The following is a 10,285-nucleotide window of genomic DNA, read 5'->3' as shown; positions in this document are numbered from 1 at the left end:
GATAGTGCCATATAAAGATGATATAATATTTATTTTAAGAAGTCAAATTGGTTCTAGATATAATACAACAAAATGGACTTATTAAATTCGCAGCATATGCATACGTTTATTCAATATTGTGTTGATAAGGTTACACTCCTTCCTAGAGATGTGTAAACTTTTAATCAATTCTGGAGCTTTGTTCAGAAATTAGTCACTTTGTTAGATACACGAATATTTACATGAAAAGTTATAATATCTAACACAAAGTTGAGAACCCATTTTGGGGAGTGTTTGACACTTCTTTATAAAAAAAATCGAAACAGTGCATTGTATATGGTAACATGGGTAAAAAAGGTCTGTCTTTGGAGTTGTAAAATACCTTTGATTGTATCTGGAATCAGGCAGTTCATACGAATAAGAAATATCTTGCATATCTGTTTAGTGAATCGAAAAATAATTCTATTCAATTGAGCTTCAAATATATTTAAGAGAAGTGACACACTTTTTAAAAAAGCATTTTTTTTTAATTTCACTATTTTTCGGCACTTTCAACCAACACATGTTTTGGTAGGCAAGTGTTTTATTGTTTACACTCTGCTACAAGAATCCGTTGTCGGAAAGACTTAAAACTAATGTGCCCAGTAAGAAATGTTGACTAAAATAGTTTAAGGTTTTCTGTAAAGCCAGTTTAGCTCAAGATAAGAAAAAAGATTGAAATCAAATTCGTTTCTAGAATATTTCTAAAACAACTTTAAGTTGCAAATATATTCATTTAACTGGTAAACATCAGCTAGTTTTACGTTTGAGAAAAGTAGATGGCGTTTGTCTAATTGAGATACTTTAGTTCCTTGCAAATAGTCGACACCATATGCATTTTGCCTGATATCCTTAAAATTCATTTCTTCATTTAAGAAAAATAACGGGGAAATGTAACCAATCGTAGCAATGTATTACATATGTAAAATATTATTTAAAATCGTAACCTGTCATATTTTCATCGAAAAGAATGTTTGTTGAATACTAAGCTCTGATACTTAATAAAAGTTTGCTGTTAATAATTTTTCACCGCAGGAATTAAGTGCGCACAATTTGGTCGCACTGAAAAAATAAGAATGGTAAGAAAATAACTGCATATCAACAACATAGAAGTTTTAAGTAGCTGTCTTTGTAAGAATCATGCAAAATTTGAAAAAAGTGATACACCCCAAAAAAGGCTACATATTTTTATTTTTGTAATTAAGTTGTTTTATGGGTATATACTATGGAATGTGTAATTATTCATTCAAATCTGCTTGCTCTTAGGATATAATCCACATTGAAAATCAAGTAGATTCTATTGTATTTGAGTGCCATTTACAGAGTTATTCCCCTTAATTTTGAAATCTACAGTGCATTCTATATAATTTTTATCTCCTAAGAGCACGGGTTATATGAAAAACCACATGTTAATTTCTGTTTACAATGACATTTCAAACAAAATATCGAAAATAAAAATATATAGGCTTTTTACTCATGAATCACGTTTTGCATGATCCTTAGCTAGAGTCCTACTTAAAAGCTTTATATGGACCTTTGTTTTATTGAAATGTCTATTACCGCGTATGCTTATTTGCACTCTTACAAATAGCCAAATGTATGATAATCAGGTCGACAAAAATTATGTTGAAAAATGTTTATAATAAACTTTTATAATAATTACATTAAGTACCATAGCGGATGTCAGCTTCTCTTGACTAAACGAATATTACGTGAAATGCTTAAGGAAGTGGACAATTTAAACCATTTATCAGACACAAATTTAAAGACTCATGGAATATTAGGGGGAAAAAGTTTGAATACCCTTGTCAATTGCCTAGTTAACTATCTAAGACACTTCATTATGCAATGGTCATACAACTCTTATTTCCGGAAGTTAACTATGTCACTTGATGTTACGATCTTAAAAGATGGGCTTCATATTAATAATGGAAATACATTTCAAATGCTTGCTGGTGATATTCAGAACATCTGCTTTTAGGAAAAACGAAAAGTATGTATGAATATAAGTATAAATTGCACGTCATAAAAAAGGTATATCTATATCTGGAAATAATTACAACTACTCTCCAAGTAAAAAAAATGTGATATAACCGCTAATAAAATGGTCTTAATGATGCTACCACCATAGTTACATGTCGGGTATTTTTTTTGTTTAAAATTGAATTAAAACGTGTATTAATCTTATAAATGAGAATGGAACAAACAAAAGCAAAGCGAAAACAAAACGAGAACATAAATGGGTATTTTCTTTTAAAAAATCAAAAACGAAAAAAAACAAAAACAAACGAAACTCCATTATCAAACATTTATTTTTATATTTAAAATCATAAAACAAAGACTAAACTTAAACTTTTTAATACTCTGTTTAGATATAAAACCAAAAGTGACATTGAACTATTGTTGTATCACAATTAAACCATGTTTTAAAAACAATTTCATTTAAACAGTACATTTGGCCCGTTCAGATATGTTAATAATGATGGAATTGGCACATGAAATATACAGGACACTTTAGTCAATATTCAGAAATGTCTGGCTTTTTCCATACTCTCACTGTGAACTACTCTATCGCCATTTTAAGTGTAACCACAGTGCAATGAGTTGCAATAGATACGTATAGTGAAGATGACAGCGGGACACGTGACAGTTTGACAGTTTCGCGGTCATGTTAATCTATTTCTATAATAAAAAAAAATACTTATATGCATATTTGACCGTAATATGCAATTTCATATATTAAACACGTTCCTTGTTCTCGATCCATCATATAATCACAATAATTGATTTTAGTATAATAGTCCTTTTTCATATTCCCGACTTTGGCTTCGATTTTTAAGATTGGAGTAGCTTTCTACTAAATTGTCATCCGACAGACAGGTATACTGTCAAATTGGAGCAATGGAGACCCGTAGACTTCAAATTCAAGTATTCAATTTATTAGGGCCTTGGTAAGTACTTGGATACTTTAAATAACTTATTTCAAACCAGGTTAAAATGGCTTACATTCCCTGAATATTGAAAAGGACTTGATTTCTCTTCCAACTGACACCGATGGTGTTTCTCTTTCAGCATATAACTTATTTAATTTGTGTTTTAGTAGTATTTAGAAAAGTAAATATACTTACATGAAATTCGGTTAACGTTTAAACTTCACTAAAACATCATAAACAAACTGTGAACTATACAAAATAACAAATAACTGGAAATTATTTGTGACAACGTAAAATGACAAAAACATTAAGGATTTGTAAATTTTTTATCCAACCTTTAAGTCATCATACACTTGTGCCAAAGTTGGTTTTGAAAGCATAACATGTAGGAAATTACAGCTTATCCTTATAATGACATTTCACATCGAATTCAGTCCATATTATTTGCACCATCGGAATCAAGGAAATAAGACAAGATTTTCAATATCGTTTTTGTACTGAGTTATACACACGGAAAATTAGAATTTCAAGGGCAAATAGCTCCGTGAAAAACTCATTTTTTCGAACATTTAATTTAAATATTTCTGAGCAAAGCCAGTGGTGCAGAGATAAAAAAAATGGTCTTTTCAAATAGAGAAAGCGTCCATGAGTAAATAGATTCGTCAGAATGGTGGGTTTGAGGCATGCATGATTCGGATTTTTCCATTTTTTCTGATTCTTACAAAAGCTTACAGTTAAGGATTATTGATCAATGCGTTATTTAGTTTTGGATATTTGAATCGTGGACTGCAGATCAAACAACGTGGCTAACGTACTAAACCAGCTTATTCGAAATAACCTTGAGTGCCCACAGAGAATCGACCAATCATAACACTTTTTATAGAGACAATGTATTTTATTTAAAATTGTTTTCAAATAATAAAACCCTAAGATATCATATAAATACCTCCGGTCACTTTCCAAAAATGAAAAAAGCTTGTATTTTGTAACACTCATTATAAAAAAAAGATTCATTATCTACTGACTTTAACGCCTGGAAACAAAGTCAGAACAAAAATCAAACATCCTGTTACATATACTTTGTTTCAATTTATTGGGAAAAAAACCTGAATGCAGAGGTTGATACACCAAACTTTCTTATTAAAAAATAACTGACATTTAACATAACCTTTGGATAATTCGAATTCTGTTCAAATGAAAATTAAATTATTGAAATGTGGCCTGATATTAGAAGTAAATGAACTTGTAAATGTCAAGCCTTATAAGATCATAACAGGATGTAGGAAAGTGCACCTATATATATTTCTTTAAATTTGAAAATAAATCAAAATGAAAAAAAAATATTCTTGTTATAATATAATGATTAAAAAGACACATTAAAGGTATGATATTCGATCTTAGTACAAACAAACATCATGAAAAGTAACTAATTTGCTTGTACCAAATTAGGACCATTACGGTCGCTTACAAATAATTTTTACTTTAGTAGTTCTATTTGTTGTACGGACTTTTGACTTTCTTAAGTTTATCAGTTCGCTATTTTTTTATTACCCTTCATTCTTTTAGTTTCACTTAAACCCCTCCAGAATCATAGAGCCAGTTGCATATTCAGCGTTGGTGTCTTCAATATTAATGGAACAATCAATGTTTTGCAAATCGAATCTCCAAACTCATACCATCCAAAGACAACTGCATTATATGAAATTGTAACTTGCTTCGGTATAATATTAACCTTTTTACGTCGTAAGGTTGAGTTATGGGAAATATGTATCTTTTTCCTTTTTTTGTGACACATGAGAATTTTTCAAGTATTATTATGGGAATCATGACGACCAAGATGAATGATATAATTAGTATATTAAAGTTTCAATGAAATTGACGCGTTGCATTGAACAATGTATAGTAATGTTTTGCATAATGTGACATAAAATTTATCTGATCATAAGTAAATAATAAAATAAGTACATTGGAATGATAAAACTTTTTTTTAAACCTTTCATTTCAATTTATCATGTAAAAATGCTTTGTCTCATAGAATTAAAGTAAAGTTGATGTTATGCTGATAGACACCAATACTTTCCAAAACGATTGTAAATGCTTGATACATAGTGTTCGAAAGATATGTTTATATTTGTTTTGGGGATTACAAAAGGGCTGAGGGTATTTCATATTCTGCAATTTTAAAACGTGTGATAATCAACCAAACGGATATTACGAACAAACTAAACAAACTAATTACAGTTATCTTTTCCTTAATAAACATTTCTTTATACAGTACAAATATACATTTATATATAGGAAAATTCATGATCTATAATTTGTTGTACATGGAACCGACGTGTCAAATAAAAATTTCGTCATTTTCAATATCAGATTGGAAACAAAAATCGGAACAACGTAATATGTATTTTATTGATGAATTCATTTTCACTTTAAGAGGGTGTCTATTCAAAAACCAGACAGTGGGTGGCACATGACAAATTTTATTTTCCAAATTGTTTTTATCAATTTCATGTCACAAATACATTTTTTTTTCAAAATGAAAAAGTTCATAATTTGAATGTTGGTTTTTGATTTACTACAATGATTAAAGAAAAATAAAATTACATAAAAAGCATAAAATTTCATTGAGAAAGGGAGATAACTCTTTATTTTATGCAAAATTGTGTTGCTTTATTAGGGAACTTTTAACTTGTTTTCTTGGCCATCCATTGTCAACTTAATAAAATCTTTATACTTTATAACATATATATGATATAACATTACATTGGAACCGAAAAATTCAGTGGTATAAAGTGTACCCTGTGCCACCCATATCATAGGGTGATTTTTACATGGGCAGCCTCTTAAATATTGCAGTGCGATATTACTTTTTTGTATTTTGCAACAAAGAAGTTTATCGGCAAAGTTTACTAATCAAAAGACTATTTACACATGTTAAATAATGTACAGAAATTTTAATTTAACCGTTTATCAACAAATTCCCTAAAGTAAGTTTTCTTAAAGAATCGATCTATTAGGCAGCAAAACTCTCAAATTCGTTTAAAGGTAATTTCCATTTGGTTTTCTGGCTTTGTAAGTGAAGCTTTGAAGCATAACCGAAAACTCAATTGCAGCTAACCACTATCACTAAAGATATAAATCATAAATCTGGGTGAAAAATTTCTACTACGTGATGCCCTGAATAAAGCCATATGGGGAATAATCAATGTAATCCTAAATGAAAAACAAACATCTGACGTAACGACAAAATAGAATTTCCCAGATCAATGAGTTGTATCGATTGACAGAGCGAACTATTTGCACGGACCTACCTTACCCTGAATATTTAGATATCGAGTTTGAAGTTTGAATGACATGAGTAAATACACGTATCAAGCTTAATTTCATGCAATTATTAAATGATATGTCGATTTTAAAAAAAATAAAAGTCAATTGAACAATGAATCAAAGAGAAACTTCATATTTTGCAATGACCAATAAAACGACACGAAAAACGATGCGTGGGGTAGAATTACTCGAATAAGAATACGTAACTTGATTACAGATATCCAGAAATAAAGCCTGCCACCTTTTTTCACGAATCACTATCTTGATAATTCTTTAGAAGATACTTTGTCAGTACATTATATATAACATAAGTATTGATCTTATAAACACTAAACATTCTAAGGGTTGTAATATATTATGCATTTGTCTGATAAATATATTATCAACATGGTGAAATCGGCGTTCATTTGCTCGAAATATAAAAATGAATCTGCACCATGAGAACTCATTTGTTCAACATATCATAGTTTTCCCTACCTCTTACGTCTACCCTGGACTTGAACTTTTATCAGCAACTCGGCGGGTGTTTCTAGAAAAACAGAGGATGCTTACCCTACCGGTGCACCTGGTCCATCCTTCCAGTTTTAATTGGAGTCCAAGTTGTTTATTTACCTTTTTTACTTTGAATGTATTGTTTTGGTCATTTCATGTAATTTGTTGTGTAAGTCTGTTTTAAATGTCTAGTCTTTATTCCTCGATAACATTCTTTTTATTTCCGCTAGAATCTTGGTTCCCTTAACTACTCTTTAGTAGATATTCCATTTACATGTTTAGGCTAGAAACAATCTTTATCAAGCAGATAAACACACTATACTTATCATGTCTTGAATAATTTTTTTCTTATCATAGTTCCTTATTTAAAACCACTATCCCCCGATCAAGACATAAAAACAAATGTTCTCTCGAACGGTCCAAAATACCATGCAATCCTTTGCATCCATTTGCGCCACGAAAACTGATTTGTTTAACGTGTCATAGTTTTCTTTTCCTCTCTCGACTACTCCAGAATTGACATTTTATGAACAACTCGGCGGGTGTTTCTAGGAAAGCAGAGGATACTTTTTTGTTGTGTATATCTCTTTTCTATGTCTGGTCTTTGTCCCTGAATTACATTCTTTTGATTACCGCCGTAACCTTGATTCCTTTGATTATTCTTTGCATAAAATCCATGACTTTAAAGTTGTTTATAATTTCAAAAAGGAATACTTTTAGCATAATACAAAAGGGACGAAAATTACATTTTTGAACCATACAAAAATAAATAAGCATCTAAAAGACAACGTCCAAGAATTTTACAGCTACTTAATAGTTTCAACATTTAATAATTTCATATTAAAGGCAAAATGACAATCTTCCTGGAAATATGTAGAAATTTCAATATGTTTTCAGTCAACTGTTTCATAATTGTTGTATCTGTGCCTCCTTTTCTGACATAAACCATACTTTTTATCTTTCCATTTTATATTTGATAGTTAATAATCATGAATTATTGAATAAATGATTTACTTCAATTATCGCTATTTTTGATGATATTAACACAGTATTTGAAGTAATAAATCATTTTCCACTCAATATTCAAAATTAAAATTTAACAATCTAATATTCAAAAACTACACATCAGGTCGTACAATTTGACGTAGGATGAAACATTTTATATGCATCACGTATAGAAAAGAAAAGTGACAAGTCATTCAAAAATGCATTACCACCTACACTGTTTGATACACTTCATTGAAGAACCAATCACTTGCTGCTGTCAATTATGATATTGATGTAATATTTTGACAACTTTATCATTTGTTATTATCCTTTTCTGTTAGATTGGTTATTATTTATTATTCTGTATCAGTGTTGGATATTGCTGTGATCGCTTTATGGTTATCCGAGGTCGCCAGAAAAGCGTACCGCTATTATTCCCTTCATCTTTGGTCAAATAGAATCTTTTCTTTCAATCAATAAAGTCTTCTTACCATGGAAGTAAATCTGTCGTCAATTTGTTAAACTAAAGTACTAAAGAGAAAGAAGGATGACATTTCCGCGGCTACTTCCTAGGAGACCGTAAATAAAATTTTCTTCATTTTACCACATAATCTTAATTCCATGTGATGCCTATTTCTGAGATATGTCATGCTATTTTGTTTTGTTGCATTATATACATGTATATATACCTTGTCAGTACATTTCAATATTTTGAAAATGACTAAATGTTAGACGACTTGAACTCAAATAGATTTTTCAAATTTACTTGTTTTAATATTGATATGAAAATGATTGATTGATTGTTGTGGTTTAACGCCCGAGCAGCAATATTTCAGCTACATTCAGGTGAGATATGAAAATAAAACGTTTTGACATCTGATTGAAGAAATTGTTTAGTAAACATATCATTTTCTCAATATGTTTACAAGAATATGGGTACTAATTGCATCTATTATTATTCACTGAAGTGACATATATCTTCAAACGAGTCTGGGTAGAAGACCAGACAAACCATTTAAGGTGGTAGACCGATGGTTAGTGGCATAATTCTTGAAATCAGTGATACGTTTGTATCATAATCAATTTCACCAAAACCTATCAAGCTTTCATTTGGAATCAGTCCAAGTTACTTTGATGCTTACTTGAGATGGATATAAAATGCTGTATACCAACGTTCCAGTGATTTGTAAGATTTGTGTCCCTTTCCCAGGTTTACCGCCTTAAAAGATGGCGAGAAAAATGAATACGGAAACGGAGGAATACAGATTAAACGATTTCATAGAACTTCATCGTGAACATTATTACTTTTTTCTTCTATATAATTTCATATTAAAAAATCTTTGAATGGTACTTCTGTGTTTTATTTGTATTTATGTAGGGTATGTGAGTCTCGTTCTAGTTTCATTTTCTTTACCGGAATTACTGATGTAGAACGTATTGAAAACCGAAGACCGATCTGTATTCTACTGTTTACTTCCGGGTACTCGAAACGCTGTATAACAATACAAAATCTTATAGTTTATGTATTTTCTTACTACATTTATCACGTAGAAATAGTTATTTTTCATTTTTATCGGTATTTTTTACACAGAAAGTTTTTTGCCCTTAACACTGAACTCAACGCTCTCTAAATGACAAATCTCTATGCTTTTGAATAGTAGACTAGAAGCCAATTTCGCGAAATCACGGGGTCACATGACGAGACTTACATACCCTATTTATACTATATGTATTTGTAATTATACCTCATAACTCCAGAAATGGTACTTGTGTGTGTATTTTAAATAAAAGCTAAGCGTAATTTACTATATTTACTGTATGTCTTTCTCATACCAATAACCCATATGAATTTTTATTAGGTGTGACATGTAACAAACTGCGGTCCTTTTCACAAAAAATCTTAAATGTGAAATTAGTCGTAAGTTATGATATCATAATAGAGTTAAGTATTGTGACGTCACAACTTACGACTAATTTTACTCTTACGATTTTTTGTGAAAAGGGCTGCTGATCACTATTAACGTCATCATTTTAGTAACCTATTTAATTAGACTCTTCTAATAAATTGTAACGATGACATCTCTTACATTGCAATTGTATTGAACTAAATATAGTTCATGTTTAAATATTCAAAAAGTCATTAAATACTTGTTAAAAGTTTCAGATGTAAAATATTCGTTTCAAGTTTCAATTCAATAGGACGCATTTAGGACAAAAATGTGCGTACTATTACGGAAGTTCAGTCTAGAGCTAAAATTGGAATACATGAAATTCAAATTAATTGCATGTATGATAAATCTGTCACTTAATGGTAAAGAAGCAACCCAATATCGTCTTAGATAAGAAGATAAGTCTAAACATGCAAATGAATGTGGTAATCGCAACATTAGACATGCTAGAAAAACATTAATATGTGTATAATGTAGTAAGATTGCTTTACTAGAATAGTCTGCTTTATCACACCGGACACAGGTATATGTAATAAACCAAATAAAGAGTCAAATATATTAGAAGTTGGACACTCA

The 10,285-nt window shown here is 30.2% G+C and overlaps 1 long non-coding RNA gene across 1 annotated transcript in view; it reads left to right on the top strand.

Annotated features, from left to right (window-relative positions):
- Positions 1 to 1,896: 1,896 nt before the first annotated feature.
- The window catches only part of LOC148627937 (uncharacterized), a 26,270-nt gene continuing 17,881 nt past the window's right edge, over positions 1,897 to 10,285 (top strand). The window contains exon 1 of the long non-coding RNA XR_015922011.1: positions 1,897 to 2,011. This is a non-coding gene — a long non-coding RNA (uncharacterized LOC148627937). The remainder of the gene's footprint in view (positions 2,012 to 10,285) is intronic.

Source organism: Perna viridis, chromosome 1 (genome assembly GCF_037379345.1).
Source record: "Perna viridis isolate PV_CMFRI_1.1 ecotype Kerala chromosome 1, ASM3737934v1, whole genome shotgun sequence".
Taxonomy (NCBI): Eukaryota; Metazoa; Mollusca; class Bivalvia; order Mytilida; family Mytilidae; genus Perna; species Perna viridis.
Note: the sequence above shows the minus strand (reverse complement) of the source record. Positions and strands in the feature narration are given on the sequence as shown.